This window comes from Metopolophium dirhodum, chromosome 5 (assembly GCF_019925205.1).
Source record: "Metopolophium dirhodum isolate CAU chromosome 5, ASM1992520v1, whole genome shotgun sequence".
Lineage (NCBI taxonomy): Eukaryota > Metazoa > Arthropoda > Insecta > Hemiptera > Aphididae > Metopolophium > Metopolophium dirhodum.
Genome location: NC_083564.1, coordinates 38,128,388 through 38,151,674, shown reverse-complemented (window position 1 = coordinate 38,151,674; position 23,287 = coordinate 38,128,388). Strand labels below are relative to the sequence as shown.

At 34.4% G+C, this 23,287-nt stretch overlaps 1 protein-coding gene and 1 non-coding gene across 2 annotated transcripts in view; both read right to left on the bottom strand.

Moving 5' to 3' along the window:
- LOC132945825 (atrial natriuretic peptide receptor 1-like) overlaps nt 1-23,287 on the bottom strand; it is a 340,723-nt gene that overhangs the window by 83,935 nt on the left and 233,501 nt on the right.
- On the bottom strand, nt 6,729-6,801 carry Trnak-cuu (transfer RNA lysine (anticodon CUU)). Its single transcript has one exon. It is a non-coding gene; the product is annotated as a tRNA-Lys (tRNA).

Here is a 23,287-nt window from a genome sequence, read left to right as displayed (position 1 = left end):
AATATTATTATTAATCTAGAGTGGAACACATCTACCGTAAAAAGTTATTAAATTACTCTTATTCGTTTTCTCACGACCGGGTGCACATTATTATGGCAACATAACATTATATTGTTTACGAAAATGTAACGTCACGGCGATACGCAATACAACTATTATACAAGTCCGGACATCGCAGAGACATTAGCATATATCCGTTTCGAGTGGTCTCCCGGCTGTGTACACAATATAATAATATAAGTTATTATATGAGGTACGAAATAAATTTCGGCAGGCTACAAAAGCCGGGAGCGACATTTTGTTTAGCATATTTTTGCATTTGCAAAGGTTCTTTGCGCCGTATATTATGATGGTTGCGCGGGCGGCGGGACTTGTAATTTGTTTGCTAGGTATAACCTTTCTCTTACTTTCGGTCCACCGCGGCGCGGGTTCGTCAGCGCTTCGCCTAAATTATGGTTTTTAATAACGGCCGACGATAAATCTCTAACTTGATAGCAATATTTCTATATTTTATCCGTGGGTTTCGGCCATCGCATAAATGTTTCCGTCGGATTCGCCTGCCGAGTAAAATATGTAATGATAATAATTTTACTATAGTATCAACGAACCATGCAGATATCCTCTCAGTTTTGACCTCGCGGGATGAGTATGACGCGCAAGGGGTGGGGGGGGAGGGGGTAGACATATGGCCTAAGCTGCACACGACTAGAGTAACTCACATAATTCGTACACATATTTTTAGATTGCGCTACATACAGCTATTTTAAATTGGCCCATAAAAACACTGATGAAACTCTGAGGGATGATGTGGTGGTAACTTGAGGAATATCTTTTTTCCCACATTTTCCCTATCACGTACGTGGGCTAGTTGTTAGTACTTGTGACTAGGGAGGGTCGGATTGGCAAAGATAACAATTGGTTAAACCAATAATACGATTGCCCCACCGCCGCTGACCATCGGGTTGAAACTGGGCCCAAAAATTCACATTCTAGACGGCCCAAAACGATTTTATAAAATAATGAGCCATAATACCATCTTTCAATGTCTATTTTCATGAAAAAAATAAATAAATTGTCATCCACTTACTGATTTGAATAGGCCAAGCTATAATTTTCTGGCCGAGAATATTGTTATATATATTTTTATGTATGGTGAAGCCGTAAACGTCAAATACGAAATAAATTAAAATTAAAAATTGGTGTGATAAAATACAGTAAAATATTATTTTTGTAATATTTTAGAACTTTTATATGCTGAAATTAAAATTAAATTATTAATATACAAATTATCATTAATTTTTGTATTACCTATAAAATATTTATTATAGGAGTGCGTTATATTACTATAAAAAAATTGAATTCAAATATTGTTTGTGTCATAATTTAATTCTCAATCTAACGAATAAAATAAATAATTTTGATATTTAAAAATTAATTTAATATGAACTAATATTTGGAGTAAAATAATTGACACGATTCTAGTACCAAAAAATGTGCAGGGGTTAACCTGGGATATGGGATATTCTCTTATATTTTCCAGGAAATATGTCCCAGAAGTCATACCTGTATAATATTCTACAGAAATAATTTACCCTCTCGTCGCGTCCATGATGTCGTATACGTGCATATTAACGTATAAATTGTATCGTTGTGTGCTGCTGTTGTTGTTGTTGTTATTATTTTATTATTGTTATTGTGTTAATGCCGCTCGGTCGTAATGCGTTGGAATGGTCCATGGTGTAACCATACACAACCACACTTCAGGTCAACCTACAGGGTGTAACAGAAACAGACGACTAAATCTGATCAACTGCAGCGCCTAATGATAATAATAATAATAGGACGTATTAAGGTAGCGGCTGTGTTTGTTGTAATCTTGGCTATTGGTGATGGTTCTAAATAAAAAAATACGAATAAAAAGAACGTTCGTTTGAGTGACGAGAAGAAATATCGCGTAACACAGTGGTCGTAGTCTCGATTACATAATAATTTTATTATTTCGTCGTCGGCTCCATATTATTATTATATTATTTCCGTTCACATCCTGAATACACTACACGGCACGCACGCCCAAACAACGTATCGTACCCAAACGATACGCGTTCTATCGACGTTATAACCGCGGGGTGAAGCTCCGGTTCGGAAACCACTTAGAAACGTATTATAAATGTTAAAAATCATATATACATATATACTAGATATACATGTGTGTTATATATATATATATATTATATTATAACAATATTGTCACGTTGGTGGCGAACCGTGGGCGTCACGCGCGATTCGTAGGGTGTGTGGGTGTATGTGTGTACAAGAAAAGCGTTAATCTGCCGTTCAAATATGTGCTGTATACGCTAAAATAATATTGGAACGATGGCAATTAGCGTGACTTACGCGGCGCTTTTGTACAATATTTCGTTCGTTCTCGCCGCGGATAGCTTTTCATAGATTCCGGAAGGAACGACGAATATTTCGTATTATTTCACGATAGTGTGTTTAAAAAAAAAAAGAAGTTTAAACGTAGGTATCTTTCATCACTTTTTTGTTTTTTTATTGGAGTTCAAATTTTTACAAAATTATTGGGTATCAAACGAACAAGACGGTTTGTTGTAATTCAATTGTAAAACATTAATCTTCGAGGGACTTCAAACTTTTCACTACTACCTACGTAGTCTTATATACTATCGTTTTAAGAGACCCGATTTTCGTAATAGTCCTATAGAAATATACTTAAGACGTTAAATAGTGAATTTCCATTAAGTATTTTAATAATTATTCTTACGGAAGTCTTATAGTCCGTGCATGATTTGGGTACAGAATACGTAATTCTGTAATGCGGCATGGGTGTGCACGGTGAGACACTCTATATGTTCTAAATACAACGTCAGCCACAAATCGATTTGTGTCGTCCCCGTCATCTATGTGCTTGGTACTTATATAATGATACTTTTTGCAGTGTACGGACATCCACTCGACCCGCCACCGTAAGTTTTATGAGCACTGCAAGCATTGTGTTAAAACTACTATACATCGTAATATCTGAACAAATTATTATTATCCAATGACACACAGCTTTGTCAATCCAGCAATGAGTACTTTTCTGGCATATTATATTGAGTGCACGAAACGGACCGCTGCAGACACGACAGCATAAACTGAAGTTGTTAGAAAATATAAATCGGACAACACAACGATTTCTGGTTTGCTGCGATTGCGACCACGTTGGTACAAACTATAAGCATCAAACCTCGATAATACGCATAACTAAAACGTTTTGATTTTTGTTTTGAAAGCGTGTCGCAATGACATAAGGCTTTATGCTTTGAATGAAATTGATCACATCGTAAAATCGTTAGCAACGTTCGAAAAGCCTTAATGTTGCGTCCATTTGCAGTGGCGGATCCAAGGCTTAAATTTGGTCCATTTGTTCTTCGTACACAAACGCAGTAGCAGAGTAGGTGGTATTGATGATTTTTCGAGTGTTTGAAGAATCAAGAGTTTATAATTCAGTTACAATTAAAATATGCGTACAACGGATCCGAAAATAACAATAACTAAAAGTGTGAGATATCAAATATTGGCAGACACATGACATTTTTTCCGGGCCACCAAGTCCCACTAAGACAGTACAACACAATATCAGAAGTCTTCAAACGCATCCACCTCTTACGTCGCAGCGATCGTTAAAACAATATCGAATACCGAAGTGACTCATAAAATTAACGAGCTGCAGTTGATATTACTTTTTTCTTCCATTTTTTGTTTTGTTCCGTTTGAGTTTTATAGCACTAACAATGAAACATTTTATATTATATTTAACAATAATAATTATTATTATGGTTTTAAAATAGACGCATACCCTGTGCATATTATTATAACAATAATAATATAGTTGATATTATTACAAACGAGGTTCGTTAAAGTTTACGAAGACCACAGACCGCAGCTTATACTTATTCTATTTGTTTTTATTATTCAAAGTTTAACGGTTTCGAAAAAAAATTAAATGTTTGCTAATTATTTACAACGGAATGCCGTGGCGGTGACCTTAGAGTCGGAATTAAAATTATAATTTATTATAATGAAGAGTATTATATTACAAGAGAGATATTGCAGTGTATAATATTATTTATATAATTATTATTATGTGTTATACCACGTATTATTATGTTTTCCCTGAACAAACATGATGTGGTATGGGTAATCATATTTCCACGATATCATAATATTCTAAGATGATAATAATAATAATAATAATAATAATAACGATAATAATAGTTGCCTAATACATATTTATCCTATAACACCAAACACTGATAATAAATTATTATTAATATTATTATTACCGTCATTGTCAAATAATTATTCGAGCATGGATGAAAATTAGTTCGCCACCCCGTCCCTGGCATCCCAATATTCGTTATGACATTGTAACAATGTTAATAATAATATATTAAGCACCGACAACCAAATAATTTACTGGAAAATAAAAGCAGAAATGTTTTTGAAAATAATATTTTAACGTCGAGCAAGCGAATTTCGGGTTTGCGAACGTATGCGGGACACCAGCGTAAAAACTTTGGACTATAAACGAATGCCCACGAGTGTATATTATTTATGAGCGTGAACATTTTGTGTTTTTTTTTTCATAATAATATCTTACATTATATTATATTGTCGTACGTGTTGCCATTGATGCTGTGCGTTATTATAAAACAGGGGTGGCCAAACACGGTCGATTGCGACGGATGTCAGAGAAGATTTCATTAGACGTCCGTACGTTTTTATTGAGAACACGACTACAATGTATTGCACTTTATGATGATAATTTTTATACTGAAATTCTTATTGGTAACACGTAATATATAGTTATAATATCGGTATTACTCGATAAAGTCACATTTTCGCAAATGAAAATAATTACTAAAACGAATGCCAAGCTACACCTACGCAGACAACCATTTATAATGCCTTCGGTTGGCAGCGAGCAACTATTCCCCAGATTTATGGCCAATGATTTGCAATGAGGAACACTTCAACTTCAACTTAACACTGCGTTAAAATCTACTCAAATAATAAATAATAAGTCCCTAGTCGGGTGGTGCTGTTGAGTGGTTTCCCATTAATACGAGTACTACACACATGTAATTTTTTGGTTATTTAATATATTTCATCACATTTACTATTATTACACATTTATACAGATTGTGAATTTAAATAATAACAATCCTGTTGATTTAATCTTATCGACATTTATTACTTATTTATTTACAATTACTGTTGTTTGAAATCCAAACACAGTTTCGTCCAAAAAATGTGTCCAAAAATCACTGGGTCATAAAATGTTGTTCAAGCAATGTATATTTTCCTTGGTGCATTGAGGTATAATTTATTAATCAAACTAGCTTTAGAACTCTACCATACCCACAAATAAAACACATTTCTAATCAAAGAACGACTGAGCAGATAGTCAACAAACATGAGCATTATAATAAGAATAATGAATCAGAATTTATCTGAAAGCTGTATCTCACCAATTAAATACACACAGAATCCACACCAAGATGGAAATAATTTATAGCACAAAACATGTTAATGTGCCTATTGTAACGGGATAAACCGTCACTGTATTAAAATGGTCCTCTTCAGGACCACCAAACACAACAGTATGGCAACATAATGCGACACAAGTAATAGACGCGACATATTAGAATAAGTAGTTTACCAACAGGAAAATTTCACGGAAATAACAAGCAAGAACCACATTAACAAAGCGAACACCAACGGGTCGAGGTGTGGTTATTGCTTATCAAAGCAACCATCCTCGACCAATCACAGGACAACAAAGGGAAACAAATAGTATATATACCGGGACAGTTCACCGGTCAAATCAATCCACCACACCAGTCTTCAACATATCTTCTACAAGTCAACAAGCACTATAGAAGACCCGAAGACCTGAAGACCCGAAGACTATCAACGCAGCAGCAACACCGACCTGAACGACACCGGCGAAGCTGATCCGACCTAACCAGTCCACGACGACGCATCCTGAACGCACCGATCGAACGTGATCGCCCGATACCGCCGAGACTCAACAGTACCCGGCATACCTGGCTAATAAGCGCCACTTCACGGACCGACGACGCCAAGCCTACCGTGTACATCCAGCGATCGACGACAACGGATAGCCGCCACACCGGGACCTGATTGACCCACCGACGGCAGCGTATAATATAATTATACTCCGGCGATCCATTACTGACAGTCCACCCGTTCAATCGAGTCCAGTCACACCGTTGGACGAATACCAAGACACGCCGGGAACCGACTTCGCGACGTAACTTGGCCAATCGACTATTCAGCAAGCCGACAAGTAGTATCACGTTCCCCCCTACGGCGAGCTTATTCGAGTTTCGCCGCGAGGAAGAACCGAACCCACACGACTTGCTCGAGTCCGTGCACGGACGGTTTCTACTCTCCCCTATTATTGTATTACTTCTACGAAACGTATAGGCAAGTCCCGACTATTGTTTTGCTCGCGCCTCTTCAGGCCCGAACCCGCCCGCCGCGGCCGCTTCCTTAAGCCTGCCGCGCGGCCCGGGATAACTTGCCCCGATCATTATAAACATTACTTATTGGTTATATAATAAACGAATCATAACAATACACAACGCATTGATATTTACGACACGGGACGTCACGAACAGACGCTCCGTATCAACTGGCGCCCAACGTGGGGCTCGAACCCACGACCCCGAGATTAAGAGTCTCGTGCTCTACCGACTGAGTTAGCCGGGCTCTATGTTCTTTCTTAATTAATGGAAAGAATTACTCGTACAAAAGATTACCATTCGGATTAAACGTAAGTGGAGCGGAATTCCAAAAAAGTATGGAAACAGTTCTTGGACCATACACAAATGAGTTCGTAACCATATACGTTGATGATATACTAATCACATCAGACAGTCTAGAGCAACACCTCGACCATATAAGAACAGTGCTCAGGAGATTTAAAAACTACGGAGTAACAGTAAACTTAGATAAGTGCCAATTTTTTAAACAAACGATACCATTCTTAGGACACATTATAACAACCAACGGTATAAAAATGGACCCAGAAAAAGTCAAAACAATCAATAACTTTAGAGCGCCAAACAACAAGAAAGAACTCCAACGCTATTTAGGCTTCCTAAACTTTTACAGAAGATATATAGACAAATATGCACACATAATTGAACCTATGATAGAACTGACACGTAAAAATAAAAAATGGGAATGGGAGAAACGCCATGAAATAGCGTTCGAAAAATCAAAACAAGCTTTCACAGAAGAAAGCTTAACAACATTCCCGGACTTTACAAAAAAATTATATGTGAATACAGACGCATCAAGTACAGCAATTGGCGGGGAATTGTTTCAAATGATAGATAACGAAAGAAGAACAATTGGCTTCGCAAGTAGAACACTAAAACCCGCCGAAACAAGATACACTACGACAGAACTCGAAACATTGGCAATAATATATTGTTGCACGAAGTTCCGCCAATACCTAATTGGTCATAGATTCATCATCCAAACAGACCATCACGCTCTCACATTTATCAAACAATGTAAATTGACGAGCGGGAGGCTAATGCGATGGGCACTTGCGCTACAAGAATTCAATTATGAAGTCGAATACATCCAAGGAAAAAAAAATATAGCAGCTGATACGCTGACAAGATACCCACAAATAGGCGAGGCAAGGACAGAAGAAACAATACGCTTGAACAAATTAGTAATGGAAACACTTAGCAAACCACTGGTGGAAAAAATAAAAAACATAGCACTTGAACAAACCAAGGACAAACACATAAAAAAAATGCAAGTCAACAGCCACGTCACAAAAATCAACGACGTAACATTCGTAAGACAGAACAGCAACACAGCATGGCAAGTGATGATCCCAGAACACATGACCAGACCACTGACGGAAGAAATACATTCATCAACCGGTCACCCAGGAAAATACAAAACGTACCACATAATAAATGAAGCATGCAAATTTCGGAACATGAATACAATAATTGCAACAGTCGTAAAAAATTGTGATACATGCCAAAGGAATAAACCACTGAACTACGCAGCAAAAGGAAAAATGACAGCCCACAAACCAACAAAGATATTGGAAAGAGTGTCAATAGACCTCATGGGTCCATTACCAACCGGCCGTGGTGGCACACATTTCATACTCGCAATACTAGATACATTCTCAAAATTTATTAAATTATATGCACTAAAACGAGCAACGACAAAAGCAATAATAAAAAGACTGGTCGAAAATTACATACCAGAAGTAGGAACACCAGAAGCCATCATTTCCGACAATGGAACACAGTTCACGTCAAAAATATGGACAGCTAAACTAACAGAATTAAACATAAAAACAGTCTACTCCACAAAATATCACCCGCAATCTAACCCGGTGGAGAGATATAACAGAGAAATTGGCAGATTGCTGCGAACCTATTGCCATGAGCAGCATTCAAAATGGCCCAACTATTTGGAAAAAATTGAATACTGGATGAATAGAATGAGGTCGGAGATAACAGAAGCTACACCACTGGAAATACTACAGGGAAAAAAGCCGGAAAACGTAATTAAAAAATGGATCACTTTTCCCCCTCAACCTAAAGACCAAGATAGAAAAGAACTGTTATGCACAGTAGCAGATAGGATTAAGACAAAAGCAAGCAAACGTGAAACAAACCATAACAAAAACAAGAAATTCATTAAATATGAGGTTGGCCAAAAAGTACTAACTAGAAATCATCACTTATCAAATCTCCACAATAATGAAATAAAAAAATTATTTAACCTGTTCGAAGGACCTTTTACAATCCACAAAGTAATAAGTGACACAACGCTGGCCATCATCAACCATAAAACCAATAAAGAAGAGTTAATTAACGTCGCTGAAGTCCGTCCATACTATACGGACAAACAAGCGACAGATTAATATCAATCTAAGAAAAAAGAGGTCCATTCACAGAACGGGAAATCACCAACCAACCACAACAAGGACCAAAAAATATATAAACCCGTAGAATCACCCCAGCCAAGTACGAGAAACCAAAAAACACTATTCGACAATCAAAACGAGACATCCCTCACGCAACAGATTTCGCCGCTCCCTACACAAAGCATCGATATGACGACGCACTTTCGGATTAGAATTAGCTACCAACTCGCTCACACAGCCACTTGGTCACTAATCCGAGGGGGGAGTTGTAACGGGATAAACCGTCACTGTATTAAAATGGTCCTCTTCAGGACCACCAAACACAACAGTATGGCAACATAATGCGACACAAGTAATAGACGCGACATATTAGAATAAGTAGTTTACCAACAGGAAAATTTCACGGAAATAACAAGCAAGAACCACATTAACAAAGCGAACACCAACGGGTCGAGGTGTGGTTATTGCTTATCAAAGCAACCATCCTCGACCAATCACAGGACAACAAAGGGAAACAAATAGTATATATACCGGGACAGTTCACCGGTCAAATCAATCCACCACACCAGTCTTCAACATATCTTCTACAAGTCAACAAGCACTATAGAAGACCCGAAGACCTGAAGACCCGAAGACTATCAACGCAGCAGCAACACCGACCTGAACGACACCGGCGAAGCTGATCCGACCTAACCAGTCCACGACGACGCATCCTGAACGCACCGATCGAACGTGATCGCCCGATACCGCCGAGACTCAACAGTACCCGGCATACCTGGCTAATAAGCGCCACTTCACGGACCGACGACGCCAAGCCTACCGTGTACATCCAGCGATCGACGACAACGGATAGCCGCCACACCGGGACCTGATTGACCCACCGACGGCAGCGTATAATATAATTATACTCCGGCGATCCATTACTGACAGTCCACCCGTTCAATCGAGTCCAGTCACACCGTTGGACGAATACCAAGACACGCCGGGAACCGACTTCGCGACGTAACTTGGCCAATCGACTATTCAGCAAGCCGACAAGTAGTATCACGTTCCCCCCTACGGCGAGCTTATTCGAGTTTCGCCGCGAGGAAGAACCGAACCCACACGACTTGCTCGAGTCCGTGCACGGACGGTTTCTACTCTCCCCTATTATTGTATTACTTCTACGAAACGTATAGGCAAGTCCCGACTATTGTTTTGCTCGCGCCTCTTCAGGCCCGAACCCGCCCGCCGCGGCCGCTTCCTTAAGCCTGCCGCGCGGCCCGGGATAACTTGCCCCGATCATTATAAACATTACTTATTGGTTATATAATAAACGAATCATAACAATACACAACGCATTGATATTTACGACACGGGACGTCACGAACAGACGCTCCGTATCACTATTTATATGCATCCCAACAAATCCATTTTACCAACCCCGTGCAAAAGACATCATCGCTAAGTCAAAAAACAAACCGTTCCAATTCATCTTATATCGATATAACATAATATTATATTTATTTTTTTATTTATTTTAGAATATACTGCTGAGCACTTTTGTACATAAACAAGACAGGTTTATATTATGGTTTACAACAAAAAGAGAAAATAAAAACAAAAAAAAAATACATACAATTATTAAGAGAAAGATAATGAAGAAGTTAATAGTGTTTTATATAACAAAGTGGGAATAATTTTAAATAAAGACGGATGTGAACTTAAGAGTATTACAACAAAACAACAATACAAATTAATACGATAAAATATCTAACTAAAAGGTGTTAATAAATAAAAACATTATTATCATATTGTTTAGTATACAACAACAATTGCGCAATTTATTCATCCGGTACGAAGTTTTCCGTTAGGTACCGTGCGTTAAGTCAGGCATTAAAATAATAGTAAACAGAAGTAATGACTACTATGGGCATGGATTGTTGCGAAATCAGAGACGTCTCTCATAATATGTAGAGTGGATCATGAATTTCGATGATGGTCGGCGGGCAGGAGTCCAGGTCAAATGCGACTGATTCCGCGAAGGACTATGAAATTATAGTTTCATCAGTGTTACATAACCTAACCCAACCACAATTATTGTTTGCAGTGGTATAGTGTTGAGCATATTCTATCAGATTTCAAACGTCCGATCGAAACACTAAAATTGCGCTCTCCGTCTCAAGTCCTATCGTTATCGAATTAAAGAGGGTTTCGACAACCGATTCTGATCGGATCTACATCGATATTCAATCGATCGACCATAAAAGGACTCGCCTTTTTATACACACAACTCATATTATACACTCTTCACGAGTGCACTCGGCTGATGATAACGAACAAAGTGACATTTAAGACCACTCTGCAGGATGTATTAATTTATACAAATCCCGCTCTCAGAAAACAATAAAAAAAAATAAACACATTACACAGATATTAAGAGTTGCAACGAAAATTAAAAATGTATTGCCAATGAAAATGCAAACGCCAATATTATGATATGAATATTTTACGTTGGCAGATTTCAGTTAAACACAATTTTAAATAAGTGTTGAAACGTCTAACAAATATCGCGGTGTATATGTTTTTTGCCCAATCATTTTTTAGTAACGTAAAAAATGTATATTGATATTTCTATATTATTAAAATCGTTTGTTCGAAATACAATTTATTAAGCTGTTCTACAATAGTAGATAATAATATGTAGGTGTACTTATTAATTGTTCGTTAACTATTCATACTTCTAATTAGTAATGCACTGATGTGTAATAAACAATGTGGGTTGTAAAAATATTTAACATAATATTTTAGTTGATTTTTCATTTGATAAACGATTTTGAGTTCATGCAAAGACATAATTCATTACCTAAGATTTTAGAGTAAATAATATATTTATTGATAAACATATACTGTTAATTTTATATTAGTTTATAAATTTATAATATAAAACAGTACATAAAACAGTTTGTTCCATAAAACATGTAGAAAGTATTACAATTACAAAATAATTTTAATATACATTACAATATGCAAATATCTTCTGTTAAAAAAAATAAAAGAAATAATCAAATTTTTACTTTGATATTATAACTACAGTTTTTACATTAATATCAATTCAAAGGTCGCTATAAATTATTTGTGTTCAATAAACTATATCTAAGTTAATAATCGGCTAATAATCTTTAAATCTCCCTATCTAAATTTAGACCATAAAAATTAATATAGTTTTGTGTTTCTTTTCTCAAACGTCTATAAACTATTTTATGTTCACGATGATAAATAAGAATCGTTTAGGAAGCAAGATTTAAAATTATACAATGTATTAATTAGTAAGTTAAAATCAAACGTCACTGAACATAATGATATGCGGTAAATGGTTCTAGGTCGAAACAATAAAAATGTTCACCATAAGATAAAAAAAAAATGAACTATTTTAGAGTTATTACCAAACAACATATTATTTTATAAACTGCATTCGATTTTATTAATACTTTCAGTTCCGAGTAATTTTTATTTATCCGATACAATCGTATTAAATTATTAAATCAGAGTTAAGTCGTCGTTATATCGTATTATATTATTATGACGACATCCAAAAAATGTATAAGATTTATAAACAAACCGCTGATGAAGAATATTATAATAGGTGAATGAAAAATGTAGTACCTGTAAAGTTGTAAATACCGATAAATAGGTACTTGAGAATTTCATGTCACTATTCACTATTTTGTTACTGTGATATAATATTATAACAAATATATTATTTAAATTTAGATTGACAAATATACATAATATTCACTTTGTAATCACTACCCAACGAAGTTCGTTAATATTATATTGTATAATTGTAAACGTTTGTTTTTTTTCGTCAAGATTCACATTATAATAAAAAATTACATAGGTAATAATATCATATAATATATTATTTTATAATACATATTACACATGATATTATAATATCGAATCGTAGAAAAACGTTATGATATGATTATATGATTGTTGTACAAACTAAAGGTAATCTGTGGCAAAAGTATTGAACAATGTGTATAACTAGAATTATCAAATCGTGTGCGATTTATATTAATAATATGTACAAATAAACGTATTCGGTTTGATATACCAACTATATAATATAGTAATATAAACCGGCGATCAACTCAAATTATATCAAGTTTAATTAGTTTTTGTTTTGAATCCTAATAAATATGTATTATACTTTTTAATTAAGTTTTCATTAAAATACAACGAACTTTTGATTTTTGATTGCTAACTCAATTTTAGTTTGATATTTAAAATTTAAATTGAAAAAAAATGTCCTAAAAATGTTACAGAATTAAAAGTACATATTATTATTATTAAAAACGTACAGGGTGATTCATAAAGTATGCTCACTACCTCTTTTATCTTCAATAAAGTAGTTATAAAAAATCTGAAATTTTTAATTTTTAAATAAACTTGAAGATCAAATTATCAAATTCTTGAGACATATATACTATTTAGTATTTAAATAGTGTCCTACGGAGCTACAATTTTCTGGTTTTCAAATGAGAATTAAAATTTTACCAATAAGTGAATAATAGTTTATTAAGCAAATAATTTTTCTGAAAATTTTGATACCAGGATGGAAATTAAAATTTGATCAAAATGATTTTAGAGTTATTCATCTTAATATAGGTCCATGCTCTACAGTAATGGGTTTATCAACATTTATCATTTGTAAAAATTATCAAAGTATAATAAAAATTAAATGTTTAGTGAAGAACCCTGTATATACAATTTTAAATCTAGCTTTGGTGACCATTTGAATATTAAAATGTCAAGTATTTGAGGATGTATCAAAATTGGATAATTTTTTAAGACTTTATAAACCTGAAATTCTAATAAATATTCAGAAATAGTCTCTAAAATACAGTAAATAATATTTGTAAGTTTTACTTGATAATGATTTGAGAGTTAGCTCATAGGTATATTCACAAAATTACATTACGTATCAAAGTTAACATTTTTTAACGACAAGTGGACGAGTTCATCTTAGGAAATCAAGAATTCATACCTAATCGTTTTTTTGACTTGTTAGTATTCAGGTATGAGCATTACTTAATACAAAATATAACAAACGAAATCATTGTTACAACTAGTATATTCGTTAATCTCATATATTCTCCAAATCCAGTTCAGTTGTGTTGGAACATCTAAAACAGGAATTCTGCGTGGAATTTGTTTTTCCAGTAATCAATGTTTATTTTAGTTATTGTGATTTTTTTTTTTTTGACGGAGAAAGCATTAATCGAAAATGTACAACCGAAATTCCTTTTGCGTTTCACTACTCGCTAAAATATTACTTCACATTGTCGTAATTATACGTTGGCTGCCAAAAATCCATAATAGATTTATTATTCCTGAAATATACCTTACAAATCTATTGTCCTCTTGGCTAAAATATTGTACTCTTTGGCCACATCATTAAAAACACCACTTCTTTAGCTGACCGCTGTGTATCGATTAATAATTGAAAATTGTTTACGGCGGTATCGTTTCGGGCGATATTGTATAGTTGGTCCTTTGGTCCTGCCTAGAATCAACTTTAAGATTACTTACTCTAAGCCCACCCGACTAGAATGTAATTGCAGTTTTTTGTTCCGGCGGCAACTATATATTAAACTAATTATTACACTATATTCGTAACGCTTAACTACCGAGGAGAATGGTAATTTTTTCCTGGTTTTTAATTTCATTATAATTTATTTTTAATTAACTACATATGTGTAGTATGATGTTATACATTTATAAATTTTATTTTACGTATCAATTTAAAATAAATCTTTAAATATTCACAATATTATATAATTAAAGTAACGATGCATTGTATGTGTATAATGTACATTATCTAACATTCTGAAACGTAAATGTGGTAAAGCTGAAATAGCTTTTTTTTATAAATATGTTATATTTTGCTTTTTTCTATTATTTTCTACACCACAATTTGTTCGTTGAATTTCGAGAGGTTGTAAAATATGATATCCTTTAAGTTTATCTATATTATAGATTATGCAACAAAAAATTCGAATCTGCAATAAAATTACATAACGCTTACAATTATCGAAGATTGGAAAAAAAACCGAACGTTTTCTAGACTTATAATATGAATAGTTGTAATATGTTTAAGCATAGAATCGATTGGGATGATAAATTAACAAGTTCCCGGTCGACAATGGCTGTTCGGCGTGGACACCTAGAAGTGTATTACATTATAGTAATAAAAAAACGTGTCAACCTAAATAATACATTATAATGCGTATTTGTATACAGTCGGAAACGGCAATGTAATATAATATAATGGGACATGTGCGTGTTGGGTTTTCAAGCTCGAACGACACAATACAACATTTAAATTATCGACACCGGCCGAGAATCATATAAAATATATTATAATATGGATATATATATACATCGTTGTGATTCATGAGGCGACGCCTTGACGCGGGAACGTTACGATATTAGGGCAAGTAGCCAAAAATACACGAATGGCATCTCATCCATCGCTGCGGAGGAATTTTTTTAAAATAAAAAACGGCAAAAGCCTCGATAGAAACCACGGACTCAAATTACGGTAAGGGTGGTGGTGGTGGTGGTGGTGGTGGTGATGGTAGTGGTGGTGGTGGTGGTGGTGGTGGTGGTAGTGGTTCAATGAGGGTTTTGGATAGACAACAATGAGATGATCAGTGGAGCGTGTGGCGGGGGTGGTTTTTACTCACTGTGTCTGTACCGCTGTTGCAGTATGTTGTTGCAAGTGTAACAGTTGAGCGTGCAGTGCGCCCGGCGCGGGCTTAGCGCACTGGGTTTGGCCATCGGTCACTGTGACGATTTCGGTTGCGGCGAAATGTGTGTGATATTTAACGGATGAAGAGTCGTCGTCGTCGTCGTCGTCAGTGGCGGCACGCGCGACAGGGACGACGGGTCGGGACGAACTGACGGCGGTGGCGGCGGCTCGACAGTTACGCGAAAAACGGCGGCAGCGGACGCCGCCGAGCACGAGCGACGCGAAAACGCACGGGAGACAGTCGCCCGCGGTGCGCGCGCGAAAAGAGATTTTTTACCCTCTCCCCCTCCCACTCCCCTGCACTTTGCACGATGGCTCCACTGTAGACGCTTTTCTCGTCCCGCCTTGTACACACGATGATATTCTAATGATGATACATTGCGACGTCTAATATACACGCGTATATTAATATTAATATTATTGTTATTATTATTTAGACCTTTCGGGACGGGCCTTTGCGCGTGTTCGCAGATCCATGTCGATAACATTCAGCGCTATGATGGTTTTCGGTCCTATCGATCCGTGAACGACACGAAAGCGCGTCCGTGGAACGGGTCCCTGGACGAATTCAGGTAGGGTAGAACCTATGTTGTCGACGAGTTGGTCGGGATGGGGCTCGCGTCGGTGCAGCCTTGGTGAAACTCCAAACCAATATCATCCGACACGGCTGGATACTATAATAGTTGCCACGAAAGAAATATATAATAATATGTTAAGAGTACCAAATTGTTTATGAATATTATAATATTATATACGTAGAAGGTGCAGGTACAATACTCTAGAGAACAGAAATCGGATAATCACCGTAGGTACCAACAGAAAAATATTTTTACGTCTGATTGCTAGACAGTTATTATTTACACAGTAATACGTATATACTACCAGTGCATACATCGATGCATCTTTTCTTTTTTTTCACCATTTCATACGTGACCATTTCTTCTGTGTCATTAGACGTATCTAAAAATATATTTTCAAGTATTTCAAGTGTGGTGACACGGCGTCCTGGATAGGCAATTTAGCTACACCACATTCGTGGGTACATCTCAAAATACAATTTTTTTGACTTACGAGGTATTACGTCTTAGCCGACGATATATTTCCTGGTTGATTTTATAATATTATTGCAGATATAGTTGTACAGTGAATGATGTATGTGTTGGCCTCTCCTCTTGAGATAATGGCAATAAAAACAAATTTGGGTAGTTCACTCGAGCAGATACACTCATAGATAATTTAGAGACTGATAGTATACGCCAAAAACGGATCGTATGGGGTAGTGATTTTATTTTTATAAGGAACTCCTTAGATTACAAGAAAACCGAACAGACGATAAGGGTCCTATTTTGTAACCTCAAACTCTCTATGATCTCTTTATTGCCATGACGTGATACGCTTTAAGATACTATCCATTATTTTTTTGTCTTGTAAACGGAATTATTTATAAATCTGAATGCGAAAAAAATCGTGTTTTTGATATGACTAAAGCGCAATCCATACAAAATGTTCAAATGTTAGTATCAATTTCTTTAAGTATTATTTAGAAACCTATAAATGTGTTCTAAAAGAAAAAACGATTGCATTGGTGATTGTAAAAAATACCCTAAGTTGTTTAGTATCATTATATTTTATTGTGATACGATCGCCGGTCAATTTAAGATAAAAAAAAATTGAATTTAGCAGTTTGTTTCATCACAAAAGGAATTTTTTCAAAAATTCGAATTTTGATCGAGTAGTTTATTAGTTATAAGTATCTAAGATTAGATGAGTGGAGTAATGGTCCGATATTATTCGTTGAACCTTTGTACTACACTACTACACTATATTTGTTATCACTCATCTAAACTTTAAATACTTATATTTTATCAACTAACTACTCTTCTAAATTTCGATTTATATGTATCAAAATAATCCGAAAAACTATTTTGTTTAATTTCGAAAAATAAAAATGTCGTCATTCATTAAAATGTGAAGTAAAAATTTAAAAAATATTAACAATAAAAATTACAATTATAAGTATAATTTTATTTGCTAAATTTTGTTTTGTAATAAGATCACAATATTAAGTAAAAAAAAAATATTTCTAAAGAAGTTTCAACTTTTGAATGAATGAGTGTAGAGATTACTGGTTCACCTTGAACTGTATTATGTATATAAATAACGGGAATGACAAATTGAAGATGCATGATTATCTCAGAGTCATTGCCAGGTGATTGATATTGCAGTTTCAGAGTAATTATACTTAAATACTGCAATCACAAATAGTTCATATTACTATATTATGAGCATGACTATGTCACTGGTTAAAGTAGGAACCTCATTCATTAAACATGCAGTAAAAAATGATGAAATATGAAAATTATTCGAATTTCAAAAATGAATTATCAAATGATACGAGTTGAAAATTTAATTTAATCATTTTTATCAAGGTTTTATACAATTTTGAAAGTAAATTCATATATTGTAGAGATTAATTTTTATATTTTATGTAGAATGTTCGCTGTCATGATAATAATGAAATTGTAAAAATGTATAATATTGATCATGATGTTAATTACATCCATCAGAAAATGATTATATTTGTCCATTCACAAAAAAAAAAAAAAATTAAAAAAATATATTTAAAATCGTACATTATTCAAATTGAAAAAAAAATGTATGTAATAATTTCACAGCTGCTTCATCAACTGTATATTTTTTAATTCGCGAGTAATTACAAATGACTTAATTATTTAATAATTTCCTCTCATTTAATATCGACTATAATATCGTTCAATAGAATGTATATAATATTGTATATTATTATTTATACTGATGGCATATTAATAATCCATTTTCAAAATGCACGACCCACACGTGTACACATAATAATAGTGAAGTGCATAATATTTTGGCACAGCTGCAGTAGGCCGTCATCCATTTGACGAGGTCTGTCAACAATTATTTTATTATCACTTGAGCTTCGTGCTTCTAAAACGTAGGTTCCGGGTGCTTTAGAATAAATTAAACTTCAATAATTCCATTTATCATGTAGGTATAAAAATCAAATATCTCGATGTCACAAAAGGTTTGATATTGGATCGTGATAGCTAAATTGAAATATTATTAACAGCGTTATGATTTTATAGTGCATAGATCGAACTGCACTAGACTCCATGATATTTCATTCGGGATATTGTATATATACAAAGTGAACACGCCAAAACGAAATCGGACGTTTAGAGGTATACGACATAAATCGAAATATCTACGAACACAACTCATAACATTCTATACACAAAAATATAAATTTGACATTGATTAATCATGCTCTTATGTACAACACAACTGCAAGGGCAATAAGTTTCTTGTCCAAAATTCTCATACGCGCGGCGACCGTACGAAATAAATGATAAAAACATTTATTTTTTTATATTATAATATTATATACAACAGCAAACAACTATGAACGAAGTATCGTCGAATTCCGTTAAAAACACTAAAGAATACGTCATAACTAGGGACTTTATTTAACGAGTCTTAAAACGAATATTATACACATGTATGACAATCATTTTGTTTATTAAATATAGTCAATTATTAATTCACGACGTTTTCTCAGTTCTAACTAATAAATATTTTACTATTTGTTTTGTCATATTTTTTTACATTTTATACATTTTTCAATGAAATCAGATATTTTTTTATCGTATTACGAACATTAAGACGTAGCATTTTATTCAACTAGCAATATATATAATATTATGATGTTTTATAAAGTTTGATTTGATGTAGGTAGGTGTAAATAATATTATATGCACGTAGTGAGACAGACCAGAGTGGTGCCGCAGTACTTCACTCATAAAAAAGGATGAAAAAAATAAGATCCATATAATACACGTATTATAATCGTCGTATAGAACGATATTGTTGCTATATAGTATCTTCAAAGTTAGTTGTATTGGAAATAATGGGTGTGTTTACTGATATATAACCGGGAGAACAGCGCTGCAGTACATAAATTTGCGTAGGTCTAATAGTTTGCACACGTAATATGTTATTGCTTATTGTTGTGCTTGGTATAATAATATATTACCATACATATACTATAATACCGTACGGGTGGTATAGAGAAATAGGTGACCAAAATACTGTATACGTTATCGTATCGTAATAATATAATTATATTGTGTTTGTGCGCGCGTTATTGTTTTTGCACGCCACGTCGAGTTCGGTGTGAATTACGCCTAACCGGCTTGAGTTCGGCCAACGAGCACTGCACGAGTATTTAGCCAACGACAAGAGAGATAACACATATACCATTATGTAGGTAAACTGCGCACCGTGTATGGCATAGGTGTATATTACACATTAACCGTGCACCGAAGTCGTTTTAGAGTTTATCGTAGCAGTCTCGCTACTCTGGCACAGAATTTCTCACAAAGAGGGCCACCCCACCACCACTTTCCACCACTACCATCACAACACTATCATCACCGCTGAACACTGCAATAATATTTTGGCACATGTCCTGAAAATTATATAATTTCTATAATTTTGACCCTGTTCGCTTCGATTAGTTTGACTATTATACGAATATAACGATCATCGTTGTATATCACGGGCGAGAGCAAAACTCGCGTCTGGAGTATTCAGAGAGAAGGAGAGGAGAGAGAGAGAGTGAGAGAGAGAGAGATCACGATGAACAATTTCCTATAGCAAAACCAGGCGAATAAAAGAGTAGTTGTTCTCTTCACATTTTCGCCATTCATGATACGACGTCATGTTTACTATACCTTTATTATGAAAAAAAAACTTTAAACTTAATTTTATTATTTGGAAATGTACCTGCATATCGTATATCAAAACTTGCTTTTAAGCAATTAAAAATTGTTCAGAACAATATCATTAAATCAATTGAAACGTAAAACTTTTTAATAAATTAGTTTAAAATCATGTAAATAATTAATCAACAAACACTAATAATAATTAGGTATAGAAATCCAAATCATATCAAAATCCGTCTTACAATATATGAGCTGAACATATAAATTGTCGATTCGACTTATGTTATTCATATATTCAGTCACTAGCGATTCGGATAATTATATTTTAATTGTGTACTAATAAAATTAAGCTATTAATTTGAAACGAAAATGGCCTGTGTAATGATCATACAGTTGCATTTTTACATTACATCTAAGGTCGATGATACTGGAGAAAATAATGTTCTCTATCTTATTTTATCGATTTATAATTTTATTTATTTATTGTTTTATAGAGGACATACTGATTAGTCAAATATTTGCTCCTCGGTTCGTCGTGGATTAACACACATGAAAAAACAAATGTACCTATTGCACATACATATAATATATCTACAAATATTATTGTAATTCAAGGACGTCTCGAGATTTAAATTTATTTGCGTTATTGTCACGGCAGATTTGACTTTGTTATTTTTGTATTATATGTATAAAAAAAAAATTACAATATAAATAATAGGAAAAAACGTGGCGCCACGTCGTTGTGCGACAAACTTTAATGTTCAACTGTAAATAAGAGTTGAGAAATAAATGAGATATTATGTTTAAATTTTATGTTCAATGAAGTACTTTTAATAAATAATAATATTATATTTTATGTGCAGTTTTAAGGTTTGGACGAAAATATATGTTAACTTTCAACATATCGATACGGCATAATATATTATGCACTTACAAATTATTATCAATGCCGTAACAATAATATTGTAATTATAATAGTTATTACTAAGTTATTAATAGTTATTACTAGTAATTCAACTATATTATTATAAATTAGATGAAAAAATGTGAGCTGTGGAAGAATGAACTGCAGAAAACATAAGTTGACATAAACGAGAACTATTTCCGCGTTTCATGTTTCATTTAAGTTATTAATTTTTTTAATCCTCTAAATGGATAATTTAATCAACAGATAATCAACCAACCATGCGGTATTTATTTGGTACATGTTGATTAGGTATATTGTTTAAAAAAAAAGTCAGTGCATATTAATTATACGACAATACTTTTAAACGAATTCAGGGGCGTAACGCAAACTGAGTTAATGTATAAACGGCCGTCTATGAGATTTTTTAAAGGGGTTTGTGTCCTTGTGGCAGGTTAACGACGACAAGAGTTATAATAAACAATATTACGTTTATATAAATTTATTAAAGGCCGATTGTAGTTGTTAAAGTAGAAATAGGAAGGTGGTTGGTATATTGAATACAAATTACAGTCGCATTTTCCAATGTTTTGTTTTCCACGTCATTGTTGTAGGTATCTATAGTCAACAATCGATATTCGTTCATTCAATGTTTGATTTAAAGACATTAGTATTATATGAAAATACCTGTGCACTATACATCTATGTTATTTTTTTCCCCATAACACTAATACTACAAAAGTGTTGTGTGAATAGTTTGTAATTAAATACATTCTTCGACTTATCCATTTGTAGCAAAGAAATAACTTACAGTGAGTGGGAGGACGGAGTTTTTGCCATCATAAAACTTCCTAATGCGATAAAGATTTAATTCGAAACGCAGAAACACAGCAACCACTGTCTTCGGGTGATAAACTATAATAATTTAAAATGTATCGTTCACTGTTTAAGCTCTCAGACTCGCAACCCCAAGATTACAATATTTAAAAGATTAAAAAAAGCTCATCGCCAGTGTTAAGCGCAACGTGAACCGTAAAACGATAATTGTAAATCTTTAAATATCGAAAACTACCCCGTGTCGAATATAAAGAAGGCGTGTGTGTGTGTGTGTGTGTGTGTGTGTGTGTGTGTGTGTTATATATAGGTATAAATGTATTATTTATATTGTATACCATGTGGTCGATGAGGATCTATGGAACCACTAACAGTTTCTGACCGACATCTCCGTATTGTTATACTCCATTCTCAACTCTTTTATTTTCGATAAACACCAACGTTTCGTTCGCTTTGTGTAGTTTATTTTACTTCTACTATTATTATTATTATTATTATTATTATTATTATCATCATCATCATCATCATGTATATCGGAAATTTCAAGGAATATATTCCATTGTAGGTGCTATTTAGTTCGTTGATTTTAGATTAAATGTGTATCATCTATACATATACACAACTCATCGATTTCTGTGAATTTTTACGATACGAATCATACTCACGCTTAATAGTGTGCAATAATATTAACAATGTTAATTTATCCATTGCCATAATAGGTATAATGGGGGACGAGGTGGCCGAGCGGTCTAACGCGACGGATTCGGCACAGCCGGTCCGAGTTCGATCCTCGACCACTGGGCGGCATTTTTCTCCGTGCAAGTCACGGTGTCCGGAGAACAAGTGCCGCCATCCCCCCACCCCGGGGCACGGCAGAAACCTACGGGTGCCCCATTAGAAATTCTGCCAAACACAACATACACGTGTACCAACCTACCCAATATAAAACCTACAGTGCCCTCCCCACACCCAATGGCCTA